Raw genomic sequence first — 21,792 nt, forward strand, 5'->3', positions numbered from 1 at the left:
TATTACAGATGGTTAGAGTACATACCGCGATAAACACATAATCAGCAATATTTTCGTAGGTTAGTCATGTTGTTTGCCGTTTTTTTCAACCGGGATGAGTTGGCCTGTGCATGGAAATGCTTGTCGAAGATACTTCCACATTAATGATCCTATTTTAGAGACAATAACACTGGTAAAGATTTTAACAGCTTATGTTTTCAAACTAGGCTAATTGTTATTAATTTCTTTAACAACCCCTGTGTTATAACCGTTTTAGTGAAACAAGATGCAATTTAAAGAACTCTTAAAGATTATTATAGCTCCTGTTTTCAGATCCGATGTTTATCACACGGATGGGATCATTGACTTCTTATAAGTGAATTATTTAAAATATTTGTCATTTCATGAGTTCTTAACAGAAACCTTGTTCGTGGCATTTAGAAAATCATGTTTTTCATATCACGTGTTTCTTCTAATGTTTAATGGTCACAATATGCTTTCTTAGTAGGAAAGTTTTAATATTAGTAATCGCCATTTCCAATAACTCGCTATCTAATCTCACTCAGACTAAGATGGGAGCAAACCACAAGACCCCTGCTTTTCTTCTCTCAGCGTTTACTAATTAAGTTTGATGGGAGAAAAACAAGATGGGTTGTAACAGTATCGTTTGCTCAGCACAAGGCTAAAGGAACTTCAATGTGAATCGTGATATTTCAAGCACGTTAGGTGAACTTTAAGGAACTAATTTCCTTATCTCTTCATAAAATATATTGTGTTTTAATTATTCTAATTTTGTTATGATTTGTGCACAATTAATTCATCTAAAATAGTTATTTCAATTTAAAAGCGGTTTGGTTTAACGAAAAACTCGGAGTTTTAAGAAATGTTCTGCACTGATTTGAGAAAGAAGAACGTCAAACTCGGTTATGGAAAAACGTGTATAGAATGGGGAAGTTAACATTACCGTCAAATAAATGTACCTTTGACACAAATAGGAAGTGTTGTACGTCAGTGAAAGAGAGAACTGAAAAGTTTTTATATTTAATTAAAGTTTTATTTTTATATTAAACGTCTTTTGTTTTCTAGATGAAAACCGATGTTTTTTGCTTAAAGTTTTGAACTTCTCTCAACTTCTCTCTTTCTATCGTTGCCTAGTTCATTTAATGAATATAACAATTAGTTTCTTTACGGCCACTCAATTTTTGAAAGGAGGTGAGATAAATAGATAAGAAAATGTTACATTCAGAAAGGTAGCATTCAATTCGTATACTCAAGACCAGAGAATGGCAAACATCAGCAAGGTGTAGGACTGTTACTTAATAGTCTTAATACCCTTCCTGAATATAACTTAATAGACAATAGTTATATGTAAGAAGAATATTACTACTTTAATAAAAGCTTCTATCTGCTAAATTTAAAACTAAGATTAGGCTTCGAATGTGATTAGCTTGTAGGCTTTTATGGAGAAAAGGAGTATATTTTTACCAGCCCCAACACACACTCAGCAGGTCTATGAAGGTGATATAACTGTTATTTTTGGAAATTCGAATGTCAAGGTTTGGTACTATTCCCAATTACTGGGTAGGAGTAATTGGACCGCTTTGGTATTGATAAATACAGTGACACTGGTGATCGACCCTTCCAGTTATGTAAGTTAAATGAACTGAGAATAACCATCAGTCATAGAAATATTTACAAGCACACTTTGGCCTCGCCTATCTGATAGTATCCACAAGAGCATGACTTATTGTATATATTGTATCCTTAATTAACAGTAAATGGTCTAATTCTATGCGGAAAGCTAGGACGTACAGAGGTACAGATATAGGATCTGACTACTACTCAATGTTCAAGCATTGGGCAATGCTAAAACTACTAGAATTCATCAGGATGAGTTGCTTGTATGTTATGAAAGAGGCTAGCATACAAAATTATAACGTAGAAAGTGTGTGGGATGGCTTCAAGAAAACTTACTAGTCAGTCAGTCTGTTTTATAGATTAGAGAGAAGCAAGAACAGAATTATGTGAGTAATGTGGCAATGTTGTTATTATTAATATTATAATCTAACAAGAATTTGAGGAAAGCTTTCACCGTTCCATTTTTTGAGAAATTTGTACTGATTAGTACTGAAGAAGTTCATTTAGTTTTTTTTAAAGTTATGTCTGTTTTTCATTTCAAGTTCGAGGATTTTGAAAAGGCTGGTAAGATAGAGATTGGTCTATAGGTTTAGTAATTGTTTATGGATTCTCGCTTTTTTAAAGTTTGTTATAAATTCTCCAGTCGTAAAGGATTTGTTTGTGATGTGGAGGAAACATTTTAATGGCATTTAGTAAACGTTTATAATCATTCTGATAGTCAATCCGTCATACCTTACAGCTTTGTTACTGTTTAGCCTTGTAATGATTACTTCCTTTTCCTAAATTTCCTACATTTCAGATAGAAACATGGATTTTCTTCCTTTACATCCTACGTTCAAGATTTGTGAGTCATCGATGGATAATCTTCCACATAGCTATCAGCTGCTGCTGTTCACTGAAAGTTTTCCTTTCATTTACTGTAATTTTGTAGATCAGTATATTAAGGGCATATTACGCTGCTTACCCAGAAGTGAATGTAAGTATCTCCATTGCTTTCTTGAATCGTTGCCGCAGTTCGAATTTCATTTTTGAAGAACACTTTCATTGCCATTGTAATTTCTTTTTTTTTCAGAAGCATGTTAAATGGCCTGCATTAGATTTCTTCCTTTTTCTGTCCTCACCATGCATTGAAACGCTACTTTACTAAGGAATAATAATTAAGAAAGGTGGTTTCCTGATGCCTTTCTTGTCCCAAAGTATTTGTCTTTGGAGATGCATGTTCACTGCGCTTGTTTCGTTGCAGGATGAAGAATCCGAATTTCCAGGGGAAGGGGGAACTATTCCATCTCCATGTGAAAATGGCTAATCCACCTTTAGTTGAATAGCCCTGATAGTAGTTCTATGGAATCCAAACAGAGTTCGAAATCAAGCCTTTCTAACCAGTGGGCTTCGTCTATACCAACTGAACTATGGAGGATCAGTTCAGTTTCTATCCATGAATTTCCTATATTTTTTGTTTTTGTATAGTGTTTTTTTTTTATTTATCTAGTTAATTAAGTCTTTAGCTATTGTTTTCTATTTTTCGATTCGAGGTCTCTGTTTCGTTTCCCTTAATGTTTCGTGGAGTGAGCTTGAAAATTAGTTTCTCATAGAGCTCGTTAACATTCATTTGTTTATGTGAGGAATAACTGAAGTTGAGTCTCTTGATATAATGGTCACATTTTGGGTAATCAGTTGCTTTGCTGCTGTCTTTGTTTATACAAGGCTGTCATTGATTTTGTTAATTTTGACCTTCTGTTATGTAATGGGTTTTATTTGGCTGTTGTACGTACGTATTCTCATTTCGGTACTCAAACTATCTGTTATGTTTCTAATAAAGAAGTGATCAATACATGTACATATATTCTCACTTTTCAAGTTGGTTGCAAAGCATACTGTCTAAGCCCAGATAACACATTACGTTTAGGAACTCATCAATTTTTTTTCTAGTATTTTTAAGCAAGTTTGCGTTGGTATTCCCTAGCTTAGTACGCTGCATAACTGTTGACACTTTTCATTCTTCGTTCGAGCTACTCATTAAAATCATCTACTGAGAAATCAGTCATGTGATATGTATATTGAAATCCGTATTGTCTTTATTGTGTATGCATAAGCATTCGCGGTATTCATCCATTGCGAAAATTAATACCCTACTGTACTCCATTTGTTATATTATTATTATTATTATTATTATTATTATTATTATTATTATTATTATTATTAAGAGAGACCTCCAGGGAGTCAGAAACTCATCGAGGGAGGCCAAATACTACACACACCAGCTATCATACTTATTCTTGAATTCATTCACACCACTTGCACTCACAACATCCAATGGCAATCCATTCCAATCACGCACCACCCTATGAAAGAAAAATCTAGCCCTCACACCCTTCTTGGCGGCTTTCATTCTCAGCTTCCAAGGATGCCCTTTCGTCCTTTCCCCACCCACCATAAATTGAAAAATCCCATCAATTGAAATCCTGTATGACCCTTTCAGTAGTTTGTAAGTCTCAATCATATCACCCCTCTTTCTCCTGTTTGCTAGTGTCTGCAGTCTACAAATTCTCCATCTGTCTTCATAATCAGTATTCCACAATCCTGATATCATTTTTAACACTCTCCTTTGTACTCTCTCCAATATATCAGAATTACAACGGAAACCAGGAGACCAGACCTGCGCACAATAGTCCAAGTGATGTCTTATCAAAGCCTTGTAAAGAGGCAAAATAACATTCTTATCTTTACATGTGAACGTTCGTTTCAGCATTGCAATTATCTTTTGAGTTGTATTTTTAATCTTTGCTACATGACCCCTGAACTTCAACTTCCTATCTATTAACACCCCAAGATCCCTAGCCTCATCAGTTTCTTCTAGCCTAATCCCACCAATATAATACGACATTGGATATCTAATCATGCCGAAGTGAATGACTTTACATTTACTGACATTGAACTGACACCCATTTTCCCATGCCCACAATTCCAGCCTATTTAAATTACTCTGCAAAGACTGCATATCAGCAGCATTCCTGATTACCCTACCTATTTTTGCATAATCAGAAAATAACTGTATGTCACTTGTCAAATCCTTCCCAATATCATTAATGTACAGATTGAATAACAGTGGACCAAGCACTGATCCTTGTGGTACACCTCTTGTTACCTGAAACCTTGCAGACTCAGATCCCCCGTGTACTACTTTTTGATATCTGTCAGTTCAGCCATTTTCTTATCCATGCTAATATTGTATAACTCAAACCCATTTTCTCCAATTTAGCAGCAGTCTGCCATGCTGTATTCTGTCAAAAGTCTTAGCAAAATCCAAAAGTATCATGGTGTATCCATTCCCCTTGTCTAGTTCAATGGTAACATTGTCATAGAATGTGAGCAAGTTGTTAAAACATGACCTTCCCTTAGTAAACCCATGTTGTTCATTGCCAAGTAAAGATTCTCTGCAACCCATTTCTGAATGCGAGCCCTAATCCTGCGGAATCTTCCCTGTTCTGAGACTCATATTAAACTCCTGGTCAAAGGAATGGCCAGTTCAGCTGAACACTCTTTTAACACACATGCTGATATCACATCAGTCCCTATTGCTGAATTTTTATTCAGTTTGTGCAACAGTTATAATACCTCGGCCTCACACACCTGCGTTTCTTCATCTAGTGAAGAGGTAACAGTGAACTCAATGTTGCATTCACCTGGTTGATAGCTTTTAACAAAATGAGCACCCATTAACTGAACAACCGCTTCTGCATCTGTAACCCTTACCTCCATCTGGATTTAAAATAGTTATTCTTTCATATTCATTCTTTCTTTTACTTGCAGCATATCGATAGAATTATTTTGGGTTGTATTTAGAACGCAGAGCCAGTCTCTTTTCATAATCAGACTTTGCTTTTCGTACAACAGTTGTGACTGTTCTAGCCTGCTGCTTATAATGTTCGTAACGGACGTCATCCTTATGCAAACGGTATTCCTTCCACATCGTCCTTTTCTTACGAATCTCTTGCTTAATAAGATTACACATCCATTTGACTCCTACTCTATTTATTTATCAAACTCTCGGTACACATTCTGATATCGCATCATTTAAGTATTGTTTAAATGCTTCCCATGCACTGTCAATATTCTTTCCATCCAGCAACCGATTCCATTCCACTGAACTCAGTATACTCCTCAGTTGGTCATAATTTCCAGCTTTGTAGTTCAGCATGTAACCTTTTCTGAATGGAACATTCATAAACTTAGTCACTTCCCAAGTGAGTACCGCATGGTCACTGTCGCCAACTAGTGATGTCTTTAACTGAAACGCCCTCCGACACTATAATCAAATCTAACACTCTTTGATCTCGAGTTCCTTCTGTCACATGCTGCTTGAGGAAGTTGTCCCGCAATAACGCAATAAATGCATTTTCATTTTTCTCATGAGATTCTACTGCTACCCAATCTATATTTGGATAATTAAAGTCTCCCATTATGATTACTCTTTTCGCGCTCACCTTTTCTATTTGGTGATGCATTTCTTCATCACCAGTAACCGAACCACCAAATCTGTAACAACACCCCACTGTATAATTTGTCTTGTTAGATTCAACCTCACACCAGATGGCTACAAACTCACTGCCACATTAAACATTGTTAGTAGTATTACTACATTCATAACTCTCAACTCTAACTGGATTTAAGTCATCCAATATCATTAGCAACACACCCACCTCCTCTCCTATCCACTGTATCCTTCCTAAAAATACTGTACCCATGTCACTCGATACCAGTTAGTAGGTCTGATTCCGATAACCAAGTCTCACTAATTCCTACAGTCTGAGGTCGCAACATATTGACTAAGGCAACAAACTCTACCCCTTTGTTTCTGATACTCCTAGCATTGTGTACAGACATAATAATATTCTTTTGTGTACTCTTGTTTGCAGTCTGCCTGACACAGTTGGACTTCTTGCAGATCTATATTCTTCTCTAACGCCTTACACATAATACAATATGCGTTGTATTATAAAAATGACAGATATACAGGAAAGAAAAAATCAACTCTCTTCCTCTCTCACCCATATCTCAGACAGCATGATCATATCAGGCCTTGCGTCATTATGATTCACATAACCAGAGCTTGTCCAGCTTTTACCTTATGCTTCTGATGTTTATAGGTATTATATAGACGAAAGAGTTTGATTCAGATATAAAATGTTTAGGTCCTTCACTTCTAATATATTCCATTTAGATGTCTTCTATGTATATTTTCCTCAATTACTTACTAATATTATCTTATCCCATTTTGATTCTGTGCATTTTGGGTTATTTCATTTTTACAATATTTTACCGTCTTTAATCCGGATTTGATGTGACCAAAAACTTTGATATTGTTAATTCTTTTCCACCGTAAAATAAGCGTCTCGTGGCCTTGGTTCTATGTCAACTAATGCACACTTTAATGTACTTAAAATCTCCAGTTATATCCGAAATATTTCTTCTATTCCTTATCCTTTTCGTCCAGGTGTCTCTAAATCCTGCCATCTCTGAATTTAACAATAATCGGCTTAATTTTGTTTACGTTTATTACAGGATCTCAATGCACCACAAAAACTTCTCCCTTTTCTTCAATTTTCAGAATATTGAAGATTTTGTTAAGGATATTTTAGGATGAGCTACGTTAGCGCTTTTGGGATGTCTAAAATTTTACTATTACTTTCATTTCATTATTACTCGCTTTGATTGTGTTTCCAGATCGTTTAGCCTGATTTCGACGTCACTGATATCTTTTCTAAAATGGGATAGCAGTAAGAACAAACTTGAAATAGTCTGAGACCTGGATATTATGTAGGAGTAAAAGAGTGATAATCGGAGATTTGATGCTTTAGATCAAAAGTGTCACAAGAGTATCTTTCCTAGTAGGGAGCGAAGTGTTTTGATATGAATAATGAAAAGATACGTCGGAGAAGTGGCCAGCAACCTCTTAGCACTGCTCTATGTTAAGGAAAAATGTCGATGGTTCGGACATATTGTCAGAATGCAGAACATTTGGTATTATGTTAAGTGATCCAGAAGGTGTTAAGAAAATATGTGTCCCGAGAGAGCGGGACTGATAGTAACATACAAGACCTTGATAGATTTGGTTTACAGTGGCATTAAATAGCAGTAGGCGCCCAGCAGATTTTGCATAGAAAGCTGTTTATCTGATCAGATCTCCGGAATAACAGTCGGTTGCTTGAGGAATTTGTATGTATGCGTGTATATTTGAGTGTGTGTATACACTGGATGCTTTCATACTGTTACATACACTATTTGGTAAAAACGTATCGAGACACCCGAGTGTTTCGCACAATATTTTTTTTCTAAAATCTCAAACACTGTTGGCCTATTTTTGGCTGCTTTCCTTCATCAAAATTTAAGTTTGACATCTCTCTCTCTCTCTCTCTCTCTCTCTCACACACACACACACACGCGCGCGCGCGCGCCTGATGTTTTCATTCCTCTTAAAGGTAGTACTCCTTAGGGTAACTTAAGGTTGCTAAGGGCCTCAGGTGCCAAGGTCGTGTCTGTGCTGGCTAGTCTATCCTTTACATTCCCCTTTCCTCAAACATTGCCGCAACAAGTAATACATAATTCCAGAAGTCATGATAGGGATTCTGTCCAAAGCACGTGAAGCCTCCCTGCAGCATAAAATCGTTACACCCTAGTAAATTACATCAGAAAACTGCATACATACATGAACAAACTAATCTGATTTCCATAGCGTTTATCGTGACACGTTTACTCGATCTCGATACCACAGTTTTTCAATGCCACTGATCTGTTGCAACATTCAAGTCAAGCATTAGTTGTGATTATCGGTATAGGCAGCCCTTCTATGTAAGTATGTCGTGGAGTTAAGTATTGTAATGTTAAGGCACTAACCTCCGCATCAATGGACTTCAATTTTGGTTGACTATGGTGCACAACCCAAGGAACACACTGTTCTGTAATTTTACCAGGTTTCGTGTTCTACCTGACAGTTTGGTTTCTTTTTAATGGTTTTCCATGTTTTAAGCCGCAGTTTGTATTAATATCAACTGTCTACAAACGAGAGGTTTGAAGACCAGTAACACGACTATGCCGTGTGCGATGAACAAATGATTCAATAGAATTGAAAAGAAAAAAACAACAACAACTATTAATGCCTTTCGTGAAGAGGTGAGTGATAATGATATGAGTAAGGTTGTTCCAGAAATATATATTGATTTAGTGATTACAACGTTAATGTAGCTTTTGCCAATGTATAAGATCTTCAGGTTCTTACATCCACCTAAACCTCCACCTCCTCCCATGAAAAAACCAGAAGTTTGTGAAATTCACTGCTCTTGTGATATTTGATATGTAGGCCAGAACACGTAAAAGACGTTGAAAGAAGAAGATAGCATAAATCAAGATAAGCCTTCTATACAACAAACACAGGCCACCAAATAGTTTGGCAAGAAACAGAAATGCCATATATTGATCATAATTGTTTTACAAGAAAGTTTAAAGAAGGCACGGCTTAATCCTACACCAAGTCTGGTCTGCTTTCATCAAACATCTAACAACTGTGGACTTGAGGTAAGACTCGCTATGCCACAGATCGTGACAATCAACTAGCATTGTTCCAAAACTTATACAGTAATTGATGCAATGGTTTCTTTATGGTCACTTGTTTGCATGTACTAATTGCATCTGATAACATCTGCTATGAGTAATTAATTTTTATAGGCTTTTTATATACATTTATTTTATTTTATTTTATTAAACCTGTTATTTGTTTAGAAACATGAGGTTTCAATACCGAACATTTATTAACTTAAGAACTTCTAAACCACAGAAACATTTCTTTTCATCAAATTGCAATTTATCCTTTTCTGGAAATAAAAAGACTGTATGCTTAATTCAGTAAATTAAAACTTGTAGAAAATAATAATTGTGCGTGTATATGCATTCAAATGCAAAATCAACAAGGATTATAGTTTTCAATTGTCGTTTTGGCCATCTGCCATGTAATGACAGACAGCCATTGCTTTCTGTAGGATCGTTCTTTTCCTTTATTCACATAACATTTTAAGCTAGTTATGTTTTTCCCCCATTCTGCATTGTTTCTTATTATTCTTAGCTTTCTTGATATATCATGAGTTTAGAGGGAATGCCAATAAGTTTGTCTAAGTTAAGCGCTTTGCATTAAATTAAATCCGTATTTTACTCTCTCTCTCTCTCTCTATGCGCGCGCGCATAGAGAGAGAGAGAGAGAGAGAGAGAGAGAGAGTAAAATACACACACGCGCGCGCGCGCGCGCGTGTGTGTGTGTGTGTTAATAAGACATCTATGCTAGTTCATATTCCAGCTCGTCCATCATATACGTTTGTACAAATAATCATTCCCGAATTAGAATATACGTATTTGGTTAATGACTTTTCTTGAGTGAAGAAGTCCAGTTTGTTTTGACGCTTATGTATTACGTTATGCATACTTTATTTCAATTCTATGTTTAATTATGTGTTGTATTATGGAATCAAAAGAAATTCCTTTGACCTCATAAATATGCTTCTTCTAACCTCTAGATGGGTCATGAAAAAGATAAATGATTTACCTTTGTTAGATCCACTATGATTTTTATTTTTTCACAAATAACCTGTTATTTTTTTTTTTTGCAGGCATAAGCTTTAAACTGTAAGATACGTAAACAAGTATTGTACATTGACGTATTATAAATAATAAAATTCTAAAACATCTGTAAAGTGAATCCGATCTTCTGATAACTGTTTTATTACTAGCCCGGCAAAATCATTACTACCATAATACCATGGAAATATCCTACTTTATTACAAACAAGTAATAGGAGATACGTTTTTATTTATTTTTTATTTATTTTACCGTGTGTAACCTGTGTGTAACGTGTGTCATATAAGAGGTTTCCAGATACTATATTATAACATCACTAATAACAAATATGCTGCCTCTAATAACAAAAATGCCCTTAGAAAATTCTGGGCGCCTCTGATTTCGATGGAATGGATTATAGCTATTATTCAGTACCGTCCTCGTAAGCAATCCCTCAAGAATAAAATGTTGCTAGACTAAGTTCAAAAAACACTACTGCAAACAATATAGTCTTATAATCTTCTTCTCGGCATCCCGTATTAGGGTAATTGTTTGCCTATAAGGTTTTGAAGAGTTTAAAAAGACTTATGTCCATATCCTTCTGGGTCTTCCTCTTAATCGGTGTCCCTTTGGTTTATATTTACAGACAATATTTGGCCATCTGTCCTCATTCATGCTTTTTACATGGTTTTTCCAGTTCTTTCTATAGTTTTTGATGTATTCTGTTATGTTCATTATGGATAATTATTTTCTTATTTCTTATCTTGTCTAGAACTTCAGGACTACAGTTTAGTATACAGTGGAGTACCCAACGAAACACGAGCAGCTGCAGGTATAGCCATCATGAACGGTAATAAATGGAAAGACAAAATTGAATCATATAATTGGATCTCTGAAAGAATAATAACAGCTAGACTTAAATTAAATAAGAAATTTATTACAATCATAGGAATACAAGTATATGCAGCCGAAGAAGGGAAAAAAATTAAACAGAAGAATTCTATTAAAACTTCCAAAACGTAATTCAGAACTCAAATAAACAAGATTACTTAATCATTGCAGATGATTTCAATTCCAGAATTAGAGATCAAACACATTTAAAGATTTAATAGGTAATCAAGGAGAAAACACCACAAATAACAGTGGAAGAGACCTCAGAGAATTTGAGGCCTATAATAGTTTGAAAATCACTAACAGCTTCTTTAGACAAAGATATATATAAATATACATGGGAAGCCAGAGGATATAAAAACATCATTGACTATATAATAGTGGGGTGAAAAACTAAAGAAGGTGGTAAGAAATTGCAGAGTAGACAGAGGAAAGCAATATTGACTGAGACCATTATTTATTAATCGTACTATCGAGATCCCGAACCAGAGAAATAGAAAGAATACAAGAACACAACAAAAGCAGGAGAATTTTAAGATAGAGCTGTTACAGCAAGATAGTATCACAGAACTATATCAAACAAGACTTATAATCTATAATGAAATATTTATTGTCTATTCGCCTATGTGATGCATTTAATGAAATGGTCATTTATTTAATAGAAATTGTAATACACAATTTCTATTAAATGGATATTAGGCATTTAAAAAGGTTAAATTATTTAATTAATTTGAGACCACTTGCAGTGCGAAGAAACAAAACAATGGAAAATAACTAAAAACTAGCGAATGCCGTAGCTTGTAAGTTTGAAAACCTCTCCGTCCTAAATTCAATTACGATACCATTTCTATTATACAGGCACCATTATTCAGGAAGAAAGAACGCTAAAATGGAATCTCGAAAGCACAAAAATAAATGCGATTTCAGTAATAATAAAATTGTTTAAGAAAATCGCTGTTCATTTATAATAGCATTATAGCAATCACATAACACTTTTTTGATGTGTAAAGAAATCTTTTCTCAGATTTTAAATTAATTTTGTGTTAAAATTCATTGACAAATTTCGGAAAGAATCTTTATCACATCATTTCTGAAACTCACCATAGTAATTTAATTTTATTAAATTGCGTTTCAAAAGAATATTAAATTAGGAAAACCTGTTTACTTGAGAAATTCCTCATGGCTGCCTGGTTTTGGAATGTATTTATTTATGATCTGATCCACTAAAGGTTGGAAAACATAACATTAGTACCATGAGCAGATCAAGAGGTAGACAACTCGAAAACCCACACAAGGTCCTACATGCCACTTTGTCTCCGGTATAACCAGGTGGTGGTGTCACTTCGGATGAGGAAATCATCTGCCATCTGAAGCATTTGACAAACATCCATTCCACACTAAGGTTTTTTTTTTCGTTTATTATAGGTTCTTTTTATCTTCTGCGATTCTTTCATTAATTGTAGCCAACTCACAGAAAACTAAAAAAATAATCAAGTGCACTTTGTGCTTTCTGATATTTTCTTCATTTATCCTTATTTAAATTTATTAATTAAATATCAGTTTAATGTAAATTAATTATTTTTATTGATTTCATGTTCACAACCATCCATAAAATAGATATTAAAACTTTTAAGTTTTAACTTTGTTTCAGAGCCTTATTTTTTATATTATAATTTTGTGATGTTATTATAATTGGTGAACGATTTAATAAAGCAAGTTTTTTATAATATAATTAAAAGTTTGTTGATTTCCTTTTGAATTTAAATGATGAGATATCGAAAATGCCGTCTCTCTTGCTGTATATTTACAAAAGAAACAAACTAATCGTTCGTGTTTTTAAAGCTATAAACGCTTATATTTTCATTTAGTAGTTTATTATCACTTGGGATTTAATATATTAAAGGGATATTTTAGTTGTTTTTCTATTACAATTTTGTAACAAAGTCAGTCACAAAAGCCGCATTAACATTTATTAAAACAGTGGAATTTTTATATTTTAAACGTTTTTATATTTCATATTGCAACGAATTGAAATAATAACAATCGTTCTAGAATAATAAATAACGATGTTTTAACTCGTATACATTTTTTATTTATACTAGATGTATTTCTTCGATATACTTCACTGTCTGTATAGCCGACAGCATCATCAGGATGTTGTTTAACAAATTGTCAAAAAATATAAACGTTTTCCAACAGCCGCTAACATCTGTAGATTGAAAAGACTGCAATGATAGTTTAATCATTCCAGTGCAGTTACTTGCAGTTTCTTCATTCTTATGTAGACTCTGTAAGTAATTGCTGGCATAGGAGAGGTCTTTAATGTTGCACATATTAATTAATGACTTACAGATGTGAAGGATCATTCCTTGATTTCTGTTTAGTGTGCCGTTTGAGCGAATGACCTCGGAGGACTTCTTGAACAATCTATCAGAATAATTCTCTTCTAAGTAGGGCATGGAGGATGATTGCCGGTTTACTGTGTGATGTGTTTTGAGAATGTGCGCTACGAGTCCTGTTTGCTTCCCTTTTGTTTTCAACAACAGCACTTATATGTTCTTCTTTTTTGAGAATTTCGAAACCTTCCAGTCTGACCTGCGTATATCTTTTCACAAGAACACGGAATCTTGTATACACCAGAGTGTTTATAAAATAGAACTTTGTCTTTCGTGTAGAAAGCTTCGTAAGGTGTTGATTAGTTTGAAGGCCGTTCTGATGTTGACTGCCTTTAATATTTGGCTGTTTTTCTTGATGCATTGCCAGAATATGGTGCGGATACCTTGCCTTTAATTTCTGTGTTATCACGAGGTGGTTCGTCAGAAAACAGAAGTTTCTTTAGTACCCTTTTTTGAGTAGCTATTTTGGAGGAACTGATTAAATAGGATTTCCTAATTTTTTAAATATATTTAAAGCTCTGTATTTCAAGGTTTTGATTATACCCTAATTTTTGTTGAGGGTGATGGAACGAGCTTGCTGGTAGGTACCTGGCAGTGTGGGATTCTTTCTTATAGACTTCTAATGATAATCCTCCAGCGATGTTTTTGTTGACAAGGATGGCTAATCATTTTAGACTTTTTTTTTTTTTTACTTATGGTAAACAACCTCCTGAAGATGCTCTTATCCATACAGACAGCGAAACATGGCGAGGAAATACATCTAATGTAAATAAACAAAGATGTATACGAGTTAAAACCTTGTTATTTATTTATTATTCTAGCAAATCTACTCTTAGTGAATCGCATACAAACAATGGTTCTATTCAGTACTGGGAGTTTGCACTTTTATGCTGGATGAAAAACTTGATATACATGATTTTGTCTCTAGTGCAGTGTTTGCGACAATCTATCATAGACGAGATCTCATTAAAAATTATTTTTATTTCCTTATCATTTCGATAAAGTAGCGTTAGGGGGTGTTGCTTTACGTCTCACACTCTTATCTGTTACTTGTACATTTTTATGTTCCAGTCGTATAATTTTGCAATAATTTTCAAATTTTCTCCTTGGTCTTATTGCATGTTGACTCTATTACTCCAGTCTTTGACATCAAGCTTGTGCTTGGAACCAAAAATACTAGTCTAGCGTTCTTCATTAAATTCAGAGGAAAATGCCATCTCGAATTACTTGCTTGAACCAAGCAAGTGCTTTGTGGTTGATGAAGTTTTGTATGGTTTGGAACTTGCATTTATTGATACGTAATGTATTCTACATCATTCAGGGACGCATGTATTAAGAATTGCTGCAGTACATAATTTATTACTGATATTAGTTATTTATGATACCCACAATTAACTCGTACAAATAACAAAAACGTGACCATATTTCTCTCTCTCTCTCTCTGAATTTCACGATATTAAAAGAAGGATTCCCCAGATAATTCTTTTAATATTCAAGCGCAGGCTTTTCAACGGCTTTGTAAAATTTAAAATTTTTTTGAAATTCTGGATACTTTTGATTCCTAATAGTGTATAGAAGATTTAAGTTTTTAAATTTTAAATATTATTCAAATCAATACTTTTTTAAATAGATTTTCATTCGGTTCTATTCACTTTATATCAATGATACAGGGATTTATGCGGAATGATGTTATATATGAAAAGTACTCTTTAGTTGAAATAGTTTAAAAGCCCTTTCCCTTAATTATTATCATAAAGTATCAGGGAAGAGTGTGCGTTCTCTACATCGAGGTTTCAATACTAATTCTGATATTCCGTGTCAGAATTTCCATGTTGAAAATAATCATTTACATGTATGTTATTCTTTTATCTACATTATTAAATTAAAATTCTTAATTAAATTCTTAAATTGGTGTTCAGCAAATTGAATTTTTTTTTTGTGCTTTGATTCTCGATCAGCTTTCTCCGTCAGTTTTGTTTAAACATACAAGCTTAAAGTGTCCAGATTCATAAATATCTTTATGGAATTTTTACATTTATCACGTATGATAGGATAGGTTTTTATCGCTATATAAGGGATAAGTTAGTCTTTAAATTGTTTTTCTCTGAGACGAGATGGCTTAACTTGCAGTAATTCGAATCAACAGTACGTGTACCAAACTAAGTTTCTTTTGGAACTCTTCTACGTACTTTTTTGATACATATTGATTTACCTAAATAGCAGTCAACTTCGGACCATCAACAAATCCGAGAAGAATCGTAAAAAATTCACTCTTGCAGTATCAGAACAAAAATGGAAAGTGGCTCGATCGCAGAATAAATACTCACCAAGAACCCACTAATGCAACCCCTGGTTTTATTGTTTTAGTAAGAATATCTAACTAATACAATTAAACATATAAAAATATAAGTAATCCTTATTAAAGAGAGGTGCAATTAAATTGATACGAGCTCTTCGATAAATTACGAATCTTTGGAGATGAAGATTCAATCTTTTGTTACAGTCGGCTTTGAGGTATCTCTTGTGTAATGAGTGCAAAACGGAATAGTTACATCATATTCAGTTGCATTAAATATAATTGATTCCCAGTAGTCATTAAATATAATGAAATGCCTGTGTGACCGCTATTTCAGAATTTCTTTTGGTTTATTCGGTTTTACCACTTATGCAAATTCATAGAACGTTCTGTAGCAATTAATGACAGCAATATTCACAGTACATCGTGCCTTATAATTTTACATGTGATACGATTTTCTTTCTAGTTATATTGTAGAAAATGTTCGCACCACAGTATTTTGAATAAGGAGTAGCGTGACGGGAGTAATTGAATCGTGATCATATGTTCCAAAGATAGTCAAGCCTCTGTACACATGCGCTGGTTCGTACATTTCGTTTGCAATGAAAACATTTATTAGAACGTCTGTTATTTTCTGTTCGAGCTTCTATAAACATCACTGTCACTAACCAAGCTTCGCTTGTCAACAGTATTGTTTGACAAAATATTGTGTTCGCATTCCGAACTCTTCTGTTATACATATCAGTATGCAATGTTCACACTGAATGATGACAGCTGTCTTTCAAAGAAAATTCTGTTCATCTAATAAGAGTGAAACAAACGGCATTTACAGACAGAGAGCTCTGGTACTTCTTTTTCTTTTTCTTCTTCTCCTTCTTTCCATCTTAGTCTTTCTTTCTCTTACTAAGGATAGTGGCATCGTGCAATTGATCTGACTCACACAGCATCCGCTGGAATGTAATCACGTGCTGAACGGTGCACGCGTCTTTCATTTATTGTGAGGCAACGAACCACTCGCGACTCGAGCGTACGTGAATCAGTACCATATTCCCGCAGATCAGCTCGGGCTGCAAAGTCTTGTGGTCTCTCGCAATCGCGTCGTCTTTCAGGAGGAAGTCACATGTTCAGGCAATTATAATTAACGGAGAATCTCATCAAAACACAATTACTGAGGTCACAGGAAGTGAAAAAAAAGGGGGGGAACAAGAATTCGTTGAGTAAAGCGGGAGACGATATCACGAGCGCGTGTAGATTTATAGAATTTCATTGCCGGAAAGTTCGTGATGCTACCCGTAAGATCTTACAGTGTTCGATTAAAGCGTAGGAATCGGGAAACAGAAGCATCCTTCAGGCGGAACTTGTACAAACGACGTGCCCCTAGTGCATCTGCCTCCTTGTCCACAGGTATCAGCGATAGTCCTTCCCGTGATGTTGGTCGTCATTCATCCGTCAAAAAAACTACCAGTGCTGGGACCATGCAAGGGACTTCTTGCACCACCCTCAGCTTGTATAGTCAGGTACCGAGGTCACAGAGTATTACCAGCGTCCGTTCGACTCCCGCATTTAGAAGTAGAAGTGTTCGTTCAGCAAGAATGGACGTTTCCCCCACTGCTTTCAGGGGAAGTGTGAGGTCAGAAGGTGGTCGGACTGGTTTAAGATACAGACGGGTGCAGGGAAGGGGTTTTTATAATAGCAATAGCGTCCGTTTAAGGGTGCTTCCAGCGTTTCCCGAAAGAATGGAAATAGTGGACAGAAGGAAAGGAAAAAGGTGAGTTTTTTTTTAAATTTTTTTTTTTCGGTGCAGGTATTTGCAGTGTCTAAATAAATTTGAAGAATGGAACCATTTATCCCCGCAGTTGAATGTCATTAAATATAGTTGACTTTTTTACGTTAGTAGTATCATTTGTTCGTTTGTTTTGTTAATATCCACTGTAAGTAGTGTTGCTTTCTTTAAACTATGATTTGGTCGAATGTTCTTATTAGCGCTTCTAACTCCTGACGAGTAGTTTAGAAAATATTAGCACACTCAAAAATTAAAGCGAAACCGCCTTATATATATATATATATATATATATATATATATATATATGTTCCACATTAATTTCCGATAACAGATATTGTTTATGGATAAATATTCGTCATGGATTCTCTTTATTCTCTCTCTTTCTCATCTACAGCCTGTATACATTTAAGCAGCTTTTTTTTTTGTTGTTATTCCCTTACTCCAAAGTAGCCAAACTATAAGGTGAATGTATCTGCTAGTGAGTGTACTTGCTGGTTTGTTTAGTGAAAAACAATCCACCTTCTTATTTGTACTGCTAATTCAGCGTCAATAGAAGAGAGCCAGTAATGCTCCTCTCATCTTCCTCTTCTTAATCAAGAACTGCTCCAACAGAAATGTCATGTCATGTCAGGCTGATCAAAACTCTCAATTCCTTTCTTTCTTTCCCCCATATTCTTTCTTCCTGAGCATTGTTTCAACCTCTCGTTTCGTTTTTTTTCTAAACCTTCTCTTATCTGGTCTCCCCCACTTTTTTGTGGTCTTCCTCTTGGCCTCTTTTCTTCCAATTTCATTTCTTACATTCTTCTTGATACTCTTTCAAAATATTGCATGGCCAAATCATTTCACGTTGGAGTACACAAGCATTTCTTCGCCTCTTTGTAGTCCTAAAACATATTCCTTCTTTCCTTGTTTATGCCAACAATTTCTTCAGAATTTTCACCACCATTGCTCTGCGCATATCTCGAATTTGATACAATTATTTGCAAACAAAGGACTCTCGGTTGTGCCATGGAGGCCTACGTGCCCGTGCCAAGGAAACAATTGAAGACTTCTTGGAAACGATTCGGGATTCAAATTGCGATAGAGGCAATGAAGATTATGATAATCATAGTTTTCAAAGATGGCTTTGACTCTAGAAGAGAAAAATCTCGTCTCCTAGATTTTATCTGAAGAAAATCTAATATAAAGGTTAATAGGATCTTTGCACCTGTTTTTCCAAAGGATGGGCATATGGCACATCATCCTCTTGACTGCACTATGCAAGTGTTTGTTGTAAAAGAAGTGTTCGTTCAAGAGGTATGGGCGCTCTACACACCTGAAATGTAGCAAATGGACGCTCTTAGAAAAAATAATTACTAAAAAGGAAATATCTGTTCCAGATAGAGGCATTTGACATTGGCTATAGAATAAGCTAAATTGACATTAGGAAGCAGTATTGTTCCAGCATGCTTTGATTTGATCTCAGCAGACGTAGAGCACGATTCAATGGACTAAGATATTAAACACGAACAATTGTAGAGAGAAATCGTAGCATTGACACGAATCTTCCTTTATTGCGCATTGCGATTAGAAGCAAAATTCATGTTCGTGCAGTGTCTGAAATCAAATCAATTTCTGCAAATATGTAAATATTTCTCATGTTATCTGGACGCTGCGGAAAACAGCTTCAGTAGTGCTTGAAAATGGTGCGTGAGACGAATGCTTCAGTTGACAATACCATCGGGACAGAACGACAGTCAATTACCCTTCTCCCGGCCTCAATTCTAATCTCATTTCGTGGAAATAATCGGTTTAGACTTCTCATACTTCTCTTTCAGTGGACAGGACAATACCGTTCCATCGCACTAACTGAAGATATCGGTTGCTATGACAACTGCTAGAAATATGATCGTGTTTGTTCTAGGATGAAACAGACTTTTTCCGTAAAAGTACTAATCTTAGTTGATTAATAAGCTGTTTATAAAATAATCCCTGAAAAGATTTAGATACTTTCCAAGAAAAAAATACCAAGTTCTGAATGCTTGTAAAAGTATTTGTAGTTATGAGTATAAAATACGCATTGCAACTACGGATTTTGGTTTTTAATTAAGCAGTCCGTTCAGCAGGGTAATGTTAAATAACTTTTTAGAAAACTTATTTGCAATAGGATCATTTCTGTAGGTGATATTTAAAAATAAGTGAATCCTGGATATTGAGATTGATATTTCCTCGAAACTGTTAATAGATGTGCATACCTTTCAGCATTTCCCGGAGTCAATTGCTAGCATAACAGATTTAGTTTGCGAATGTTTGGCGACATCCTTTAACACCGCTTCCGAACTGTTCTGAGTGCTGCGTGCTCTATCTGCATTGGAAATTCAAAATCGATCTGCAGCTAAGAGGTCTAGGACCTAGTTGATTGTGTTCGTTAGTTTCGGTCTCATCCGGTAAGGGTCATCGACAAGCTTCAGCTGTTAATATTGCATGTTAGTTAAAGAAAACCGGCAGCACCGTTCCACGTGCATATCATTCGAAAATAAATTTAAATCCATATGTAGAATTTTCCGTACATTTCTTGTAGGACACACGCCATTCTCAATTTTGAAACATGTATGAAATTTGGGCCAATTAATACTAATCATGTGGTCCTAACAATAATATCATTCAGAGAGCAAGGTTTAAAAGTGGGAAGGGATGTTAAACGGTTAAAAACTATAATGAATGCATCGTCAATAGAAAGAAATAAGAATTCATGGTATTTTATAGTTCTATTAGAACAAGTACGAAAATGGAACAACGAAATCGCAGATAGAAATTTATTCTTTTCTGTTTAAGTTAAGGGATATTACATCCCATATAGTTTCTTAGCCGAATAAGAAACTCAAAGAGTTTCATGCCGAATATAGTGGAAACTATATAAAGTTCGGCGATTCCAAGCGTAAGCAAATACCTGGATACTGCAGCACTGATCCCAAAGGGTAGTGCAAGCTGGGGCAACTCGTGGTAGAAGTGGAGCAAGCTCCGATCACTATTCTTGATATTTGCCCATAATGTGAACTTAGCTCCTAGGAACTGTATTTTTGTTCACATTATGAGAGAAGGTCACTACCCAGACCGGTTTCGACCTTTATTGAGGTCTCATCAGTGAGTAGCCAGACCTAGTTAATATCAAGTTTGTAGCGAACAGAGCTTGTACCCCTACTGCGAGTATTGCCGTGAGGTGCTCTAATAAATTATTAGATATGTGAAGAGCCAAAGGCTTCAATTCGGCGACATATAATAACTTGTTTAAGTTAAGGGATATTACATCCCATATAGTTTCTTAGCCGAATAAGAAACTCAAAGAGTTTCATGCCGAATATAGTGGAAACTATATAAAGTTCGGCGATTCCAAGCGTAAGCTCCACTTCTACCACGAGTTGCCCCAGCTTGCACTACCCTTTGGGATTAGTGCTGCAGTATCCAGGTATTTGCTTACGCTTGGAATCGCCGAACTTTATATAGTTTCCACTATATTCGGCATGAAACTCTTTGAGTTTCTTATTCGGCTAAGAAACTATATGGGATGTAATATCCCTTAACTTAAACAAGTTATTATATGTCGCCGAATTGAAGCCTTTGGCTCTTCACATATCTACTATTCTTTTCTGGTTTATATTCTCCAGTTTAGTCGAAAAATTGGAATGTGTTTGATGATATCCGTGGCTCTATCACATGCATTCCAGCAGTCTTCTATAATTACCAAATTTCAATCGAAACTAGCATTGTCATATTTTCAAAGGCAAATTTCATCGAAACCGTTGAATCACAGCAGTTTTGTTTATATGCTTACAACAAACTGACGGAAAAACGAATTAAATACGCAGTTTTTTCTTCAAAATTCCATTTGATTCTACAGAGTAGAGTTAAGCTAAAAACTAAATATAAATTTTAAAGGATTAAATTTTATTTTCTTTTAATTCTCGGTATGCAGACACCGAAGGACATGTTAAGAGATCCTGTAGAACTTCGTGCGATGTTTAAGATGTCATCAGATGGCAGCAACATGTAGTTTTCTTTTAAAGATCACAAGGCAACCATTCATTTTTTCTCCTTTTCTACCCTAATCAATTTGAGAGCGCTTTGCTAATAAGAGGACAGAAAATAGCACGTGAAAGGAATGAAAGGAATTCATCTGTACTAATGACGCAGATCAGGATACCTCATTACCGTCCATACGTCTATCATAA

The 21,792-nt window shown here is 35.1% G+C and overlaps 1 protein-coding gene across 1 annotated transcript in view; it reads left to right on the top strand.

Annotated features, from left to right (window-relative positions):
• The window catches only part of LOC150100847 (voltage-dependent calcium channel type A subunit alpha-1-like), a 1,659,894-nt gene that overhangs the window by 39,034 nt on the left and 1,599,068 nt on the right, over nucleotides 1-21,792 (top strand). The gene's annotated exons all lie outside the window — the stretch shown is intronic.

Source organism: Typopeltis vanoorti, chromosome 12 (genome assembly GCF_054136105.1).
Source record: "Typopeltis vanoorti isolate ZY-2024b chromosome 12, IOZ_Tvanoo_1.0, whole genome shotgun sequence".
In the NCBI taxonomy this organism is placed as follows: Eukaryota; Metazoa; Arthropoda; class Arachnida; order Uropygi; family Thelyphonidae; genus Typopeltis; species Typopeltis vanoorti.